This window comes from Haplochromis burtoni, unplaced genomic scaffold, assembly GCF_018398535.1.
Source record: "Haplochromis burtoni strain Fernald_Lab_line unplaced genomic scaffold, NCSU_Asbu1 Contig_644, whole genome shotgun sequence".
In the NCBI taxonomy this organism is placed as follows: domain Eukaryota; kingdom Metazoa; phylum Chordata; class Actinopteri; order Cichliformes; family Cichlidae; genus Haplochromis; species Haplochromis burtoni.
Window position 1 is genome coordinate 239,223 of NW_024583005.1, and position 7,700 is coordinate 246,922.

Here is a 7,700-nt window from a genome sequence, read left to right on the forward strand (position 1 = left end):
TGTAAAGAGTATGAGGCTACTTTTAAGAAGTGAAAATAGCAGCTTGAACAGTTTTGTTGTATCTATAGATCTGCTTGTTTTGTCGATGTACAATGTTACAATAACAGATATTACAGACTGTGCAGTGCTGTGAACAAGTATTTGCCCGATTCTTGATTTCTTTTGTTTTTGCATATTTATCACAAATAAATTTTAAGTACACAAATATAACCAAAGTGAATATGAAAATCACTATTTAAATGATGATTTAATTTATTAAGGGAGAAAAGTTCTCACAAACCTACATGACCCTAAGTGGAAAAAGTCCTAATCATAAAAGATTTATTTTCATTTCACACAGAGAAAAATCCAAGTGAACTCCAATGTCATTAAAGTCATAATCCTACGATCCTAACCCTTGGCAGCAAGAAATCTGGGTTATGGGTCTTTACATTGCTGTGGAGAAATGATGGCCCACTCTTTGCAAAATTGTTTTAATGCAGTTACATTGGAGAGTTTTTTTTAACATGAATGGCACGTTTGAGGTCATGCCCATTGTTAAGCCCATGACTCTGTGTGTAGTTTTTCCACTATAATCAGGCAGAGTGGATTTTTAATGAACTGATTAAAAAAAAAAAGTGCTTAATATAAATGTGAGCAGAGTCTCTGGATCATTTCTCCTCAAGTTTTTGTTTTACTGGACATTTTTGTTTCTTTGCAAAAGAGTCACTGTGTGTCGAATGTGCAGACTGATTAGTGAAGGACAGGCATCTGATTCATTTTATGTATATATATTAGTGCTGTGAGCGTTAATCTCGTTAAAATGACGTTAAAGCCATAACTGCATTAATGCGGCAAATGTCCGTTAGCGAGTTAATGTGGATCGCCCCGCGTGAGGGCTGCACGGCATCAACGCCTTAGTGAGCTAACCGCTCTAACTCTGACAGCACTAATATATATATTAGATAGGGGTGCAACGATATTCGTATCGATATTGAACCGTTCGATACAGTGCTTTCGGTTCGGTACGCATATGTATCGAACAATACAAATTTGTAATTTATTTTATCAACTTTCCTTCTGACGATGCTGTCTGTGTTGGAGCCTCAGTGAATCTGCTTCGACACTCCGCTAGGGTCGACAGTGCAGCCTAGGCGGAGTAGTCGACGCAGATTCACTGAGCGCTCAACACAGACAGCATCGTCAGAAGGAAGAGCGCAGGGCAAGCTAGCGAGACAGAAGTTAAGCTCTCCTACAAATGCCTCACTCATTCAGATCTGGCGTTTGGAATTATTTTGGTTTTCATGTGACGTATGACCCTGAAGGTAAGCGAGTCATGGACTAAAGTAAAACAGTATGTTGGATGTGCCATGCAATGCTCAATTACATGGGTGGGAACTAGTGTGTTAGCGCAGTTAGCTCGTTAACGTGTTGGCCGTCTAGCCCCATGCACGGGCGATCGGCGGTAGCTCGTTAACGGAGATTTGCCGTGTTGTGGCGTTAAGGTCATTTCAACGAGATTAACCTGACAGCACTAGTGGGAACACAACGAATATGACTGCACATTTACGCCGACATCATCCTAGTGCAAAGACAAGTGGAAGCAGAAAAAAAAGCAAGCATGCTACTAACTTTAGCCGAGTCATTTAGACAGCTGTTTAATATGCTGCTGAGAATATAGCCCAGAAGAAGCGGATAGTATAGCTTTTATTTTGGAAAGAGACATTTCTCTGTAATAAACTCTCTTTTCCAAAGATGAGTGATTCCTCAATCAGATACAGGGCTCGCAATATCGCTAGCCCAACGTCCCGGGGCTAGCGATTTTTTCAGTCGGGCTACCAAAATCTATCTCTGCCCTGCCCGTCGGGCTATTGTAGGAAGGAAAAATATATGTCAATGCTTTTGCATTCTTTCAGAAATGTAGCTGGGTAATTATGTCATTGGCATCGGTGAGCCACTGTCAATATGTGACATATTGAAGTCGCGTTTGAATTTGCGCTTGTTTTTTTGCTTTCACTTTGCAATCGTGCGAACTGTGTATAGAGAGCGACAGCACTGATCTGTGAGTGATGATAATTTGTGCACCAATTCCTCTGACATCGTCTTATTAATCGTTAGCTTACTATGCAAACATGACAAGTGAAATCTCCCGCAGCTTAAACATGTGAGAGGTTGATCGCGCAGAGAATCGCTGAGCTTATGTGAGTGCGTGTGTAAAAGCAGCAGGATATATATTTGACTACGATGACCTGGATGACTGAGAACCTTCACAGACAGATATATATTTTAGTTCTGCTGAGCCAAATAAGACAGGTCAGGGTGAAGAAGTGACAGCCAAAGAAAAGCTTACCACAAAACGGAGAAGTTATGACAAATCAGACTATAAGGCAAAAAGAAAGTGCAGCTTTATGGTTTCATGGACAAAAGAATTTCTGTGGCTGCAATATGAGAGCTAAATAACCAGGGCTGCACATAAGTGGTCCGCAGGTGCGCATTCGCTGTCAAAATAAAAAACACGCACAAGGGTTAGGGTTAAATTTAAAAACTGTACTTTTGAGTTAAAATATATATTTATAATTTTAATAAATGACAAATTAAAAAGGCATGAACATTTTTTTGTATCGAAAAAATATCGAACCGTGACACCAAAGTATCGAACCGAACCGAACCGTGAATTTTGTGTATCGTTGCACCCCTAATATTAGATGAGTTAATACAACTAGGTATAAAAAGGAAAAAAGGGGAAAAAAATGTCCTTGGAAAATGTTAGAACTTAATAATGTTTGTACTGTTTGGCTCATATCTTTCCACCTTTGTTCATTAACTACAATACGCTGGATCAGTCATTATTACAAGTGACGGCGACTCTCCCTCTGGTATCGCACAGCTTCTTTCTTTTCATCCTGCTCTTACTACTGTAATGAGTGCAATGTTTTTACAGTCTCAACCCTCCAGCTCTGCATTCCTTCAAAGGTCAGAACTGTCAAGACCATTTTAGTAGTCAGTGGTGCAAATCTGCAAGTAGAACTTTCATAAATTTTAGCTCTTGTGTGACATTTGCTCAGGTTTACTTCGTCCTCCAAGTATGTATGCTGATCAGAACAATTCCACTAGAAACCTCATACCTCACAAAGCTTTGCTGTTTTAAATGATCGTTTAATGTTTGACCGAGGCTTATCTTTTAATGAAAGAAATAGAACTAATTTAAGTTTCTTAGTCTGTTTCTACTTTCTTTTTACACCTTTAGTCATTCTGTATTAAATATTGTATAACATGGCTTGTCCATTTTATCTGGTTCTCCTGATGATGTCTTTGCCTGATATGCTCAGAAAAGGGAAGATTTAATCTTGGTACCATTTTATAATAACATTTCATGAAGCAAACATTTATTTATCAAAAAAGTGGAAGTAAGAAAATTTCTCACTCGAATAATGCATGTGAAAAATATGCAAGCTTTGAAAGAGACATCCCGTATGACAGTCCATCTTCTTCTGCTTATTTGGGGCAGGGTCTTGTGGGCAGCAGCCTAAGCAGAGAAGCCCAGACCTCCCTCCCCCCAGCCAACTCCTCCAGCTTGTCCGGGGAACACCGAAGCGTTCCCAGGCAAGCCGAGAGATATGTCTCCAGCGTGTCCTGGGTCTGCCCCGGTGCCTCCTCCCGGTGGGACATGCCTGGAACACCTCACCCAGGAGGTGCCCATCCTTGTCAAATGCCTGAACCACCTCAACTGGCTCCTTTCGATGTGGAGGAGCATACTGCTCCATTCCGAGCCCCTCCCGAATGGCCGAATTTCTCACCCTCTAGCGGCCAGCCACCCTTCGGAGGAAGCTCATTTCTGGCGCTTGTATCCGCAATCTCATTCTTTTGGTCACTACCCAAAGCTCATTACCAATAGGTGAGGGTAGGGACATAGATCGGCCAGTAAATTGAAAGCTTTGTTTTTACACTCAGCTCTTTCTTCACAACAGACCGGTACAGCTTTTGCGTCACTGCAGCTGCATTGCCAGTCTGTCTGTCGATCTCCTGCTCCCTTCTCCCATCACTCGTGAACAAGACCCCGAGATACTTAAACTCCTCCACTTTGGGCTGGAACTCATCCCTGACCTGGAGTGAGCACGGCACCCTTTTCCGGCTGAGGAGGATGGCCTTGGATTTGAAAGTGCTGATTCTCATACTCACTGCTTCACACTGGGCCTCCAGCTCACACTGGAATGGTTCGCAGCCATTACCCAATGAGGCCAACAGAACCACATCATCTGCGAAAAGCAGAGATGAGATTCTGAGACCACCCAAGTAAAGGCCTCTCACCACTTGACTATGCCTCGAAATTCTGTCTATAAAAATCACAAACAGAAACGGTGACAACGGGCAGCCCTGGTGAAGTCCAACATCTACCGGAAACTAGTCTGATTTATTGCGGGCTATGTGGACCAAGGTCTTGCAAAGGCTTTGGCTAGTGAAGACAAAAAGAGCACTATGATTACTAGGCAATCTTCTAATAGCGAGGGTTTTCAAATAACAAAGTAATCCATGGCCATACTGATGGGTTTGACGCAAGGGCGTAGATTTGGTTTTGGCATTGGTGGGGATGGATGATTCAACCACTGAACCCTGCCCTGTTTCTTTTTTTTTTCCCTTTTCGTCTTTGCTTCTTGATAAAAAATAAAAATTAAAAAAAAGGAGAAATATACTTGCCTACATATGTTATTCTACATGCTTTTAAACCATTTAAAATTACAATTCATAGTTTTATATGTGAATTATATGTTAAATTACTATTAAACAAATGACTGACAGAGTATTTTATACTTTAGTTTACTTCAACCATATTTCATATAAATCAGGTATCATACAAACATAAAAATAGCTTCAAATACAGTCATGACAATAAAATAATATGACTTTAAGGACTTAACAACATTACTTCAGTTATATTACACCAACATCTCTTATACGTTAGCACTAAGGGAACACTGAATGACCTGGTGGTTGTAGTCAATAACACTACTCATCTAAGATTACCACAAAGTAACAGATCTCTTAGCAAAATTATGCAACATTTTAGGCACTATTGCCCTTGTCAAATCAGTTGGCTGGGATGTTTTACTCTAAACATGAACTACTGTTACAGCAACAGACATTGACTACTGGTGTCCCACACAACAACTCAATGTCCAGTATGTGAAGGAGCCACACACATGCCTTCTCCTCTCATTAACTGAGGTAAACTGCTGGCATAGTTGTTTTACATCTATACTGTCCAGTCTCTCCTGGTGGACATGGTAACACGTTATTCATGGTTACATACAATTTTAGACTGATGTGGGCCAAAGCCTAAAACGATGTGCCGGGGGGTTGCTGTTCTCCCAGGTTCAGATATTTGAAGTTTGCACAGCTACATTCTCGCCTGAAAAATTTGTAAAAGTTTATTTTGCAACCCAGGAAGAGTAATAAGAGGGGCACTGAAATTCAGGATTGTCCCAGAAAAAACGGGAGGGTTGGCATGTATTGCCTTGCATAGCCTGTAACGCTATTATGGACAGGTTTTATGAGTGAACTTGACTTTAAGTGACTTACAGGTTTCTTTGAAAAATACTTTCTTATATCCAGGTTCTTTTTGCTGCCATCCTCCTCTCCTCCTTGCAGGTCCTGGCAGCGCAGGCTTGCCGCTGCTAAAACTAAACAGAGCTCCCTGAAAGGCTCAGCCAATCACATTGGCCATATTTGTCACATGATATAGGACTCCAGTGGAGAACGTAATTTAACTCTTTCTGACCTGCTGGGTGAATGAGACGTTGACAGATCGCTTTTTTATTTTTATTTCTATCAGTTTTGTTTTTCTTTACTCGAAGAGATCAAATTATTGGTGGAGACAATTCAATAATCACTGGATATTGGTGGGGACATGTCCCTTCCGTCCATGCCAAATCTACGCCCTTGGTTTGACGCAATAATCCAGCGTTGACTGAAGACCAGTCACACTGTTAGAGAGGCTCCTGATGAAGGCAATCAACTACAGCTGGCGACGGCTGATGAGCTACAGGTGCGACTGGCTTCAGCATGGGAACTCCTCTCGGTATGACAGTGCCTGTAAACTGGCCTTCTATATACACACACACGTATACATGCAAGCAGGGAAACAGGTGACTGGGAGAGAAGCTGAGACAAAACACATAACAGCAGAACATGCTTAACACAGACCCACGGGCAGGACGACCCGAGAGGATCGCCAGAGTTATCACTGTGGAGTTCTACTCTGACATCCTGAGGTGCCAGGGGGAGAACATTAGATCCAAACCACCAGAACTGTGTTGATTCCCTTCATGGGCCTACTCTCAGCATATTAGAAAGGCAGCAGGTTTTTTTTGGCCACGCCAACACAAACTTCACTAATCACCCATCCTACTAGCCTCTCCTCTGTTTTTTCCTTCTCCTCTTGTAGCCTCGCGGCCCTAATCAGGGCCTTTCTGTATTGAACTCTGGCTTCTCTCGTCAAACCATGCCATATACATACTGCTCCTAAATCCACAGGTTAAATGGAGCTAATTAATTATGTGTGGTCAGTAAAAATATATGCAACTCATCTTTTCCATATGGGATAATACGTTTGACAAAGTAACATCTTATTTACCTTTTTCTACCCATAATTTATCGATTTCTGCAAAGTGGCAAAGGCAAAGGCAATAACTATCAAAGTCTGCCAGATTTTCTCATCAAAAGTACAGCACAGTCACATAGGTGCTGGTCGTATCACAGATTTCAAATTCTTTCTACGTAGGCTGTGAGGCTAAAAATAAAGCCCCTTATCTCCAGAAGCAGCTCAAGACAAAAGTGAAGACTGGGAGGAGGGAAGACACAGGCTTAGGGGACCAATCAAGGCTCAGGAGGAGTTAGAGAAAAGAGTCAGGCTATTTATGTTGCATCACTAAAACAGGTGAGTCACCCTGCTCTTATCTCCCCTGGAGAGAATGGACAGAGCAATGAACAGGGAAAAATAGATGTCTGAAAGGAATACAGGGTATTTGTCTTGATCACAATGGGAATGGAGTTATTGGTTTAAATAACAGAGAGATCAGGTGTTTGTATGTGCAGACAACATGTGGGTCCGTAGCTCCATGCAGCTCATGCATTACACAGAAGTTTGCCTTTAAATGCCACTGAACTCATATTATATTTCATCGATGGCATTTTTCATGCTGAAGGTTCTGTTTGGTGATGCTCTGGTAATGCAGAGGTGCCATGCAAAGCATTGCAGAGCTCTGTTTTTATGTGGTAGCTGTTAACACTCAAATATGTGGACAGGACTCAGTGTTAAAAATAGAAGGCCTAGAGGGCGTCATTTTGACCCCACTCTACAACAATATCAGCGACTGCAAGAAGTCTTTTCTTTAAGACGTTTTTGTCTCATTTTTGTAATTATAAGTAAGAGTTTTTAAAAAGGTTTTCATATTAAGTTTTAGGGTTTTTTAGTCATAGAAATGATTGAGATTATTGAAGATCATAAAGGTAAAATAGATTTTAGTCCAATTTTAGAATCCATTAATAATTAAAGGACAAGCCACCAAACAACACAATACCTAACACAACTAATTCATTTGATTACTGCAGAAAAAGAACATTTATACAAATTAATTTGGGATAATAGGTGATATTAGTTGATATAAAAACAGTCAAAAACAGAGGTTTTAAAATTGATCTCACAGCTGGCTACAACAAAACAG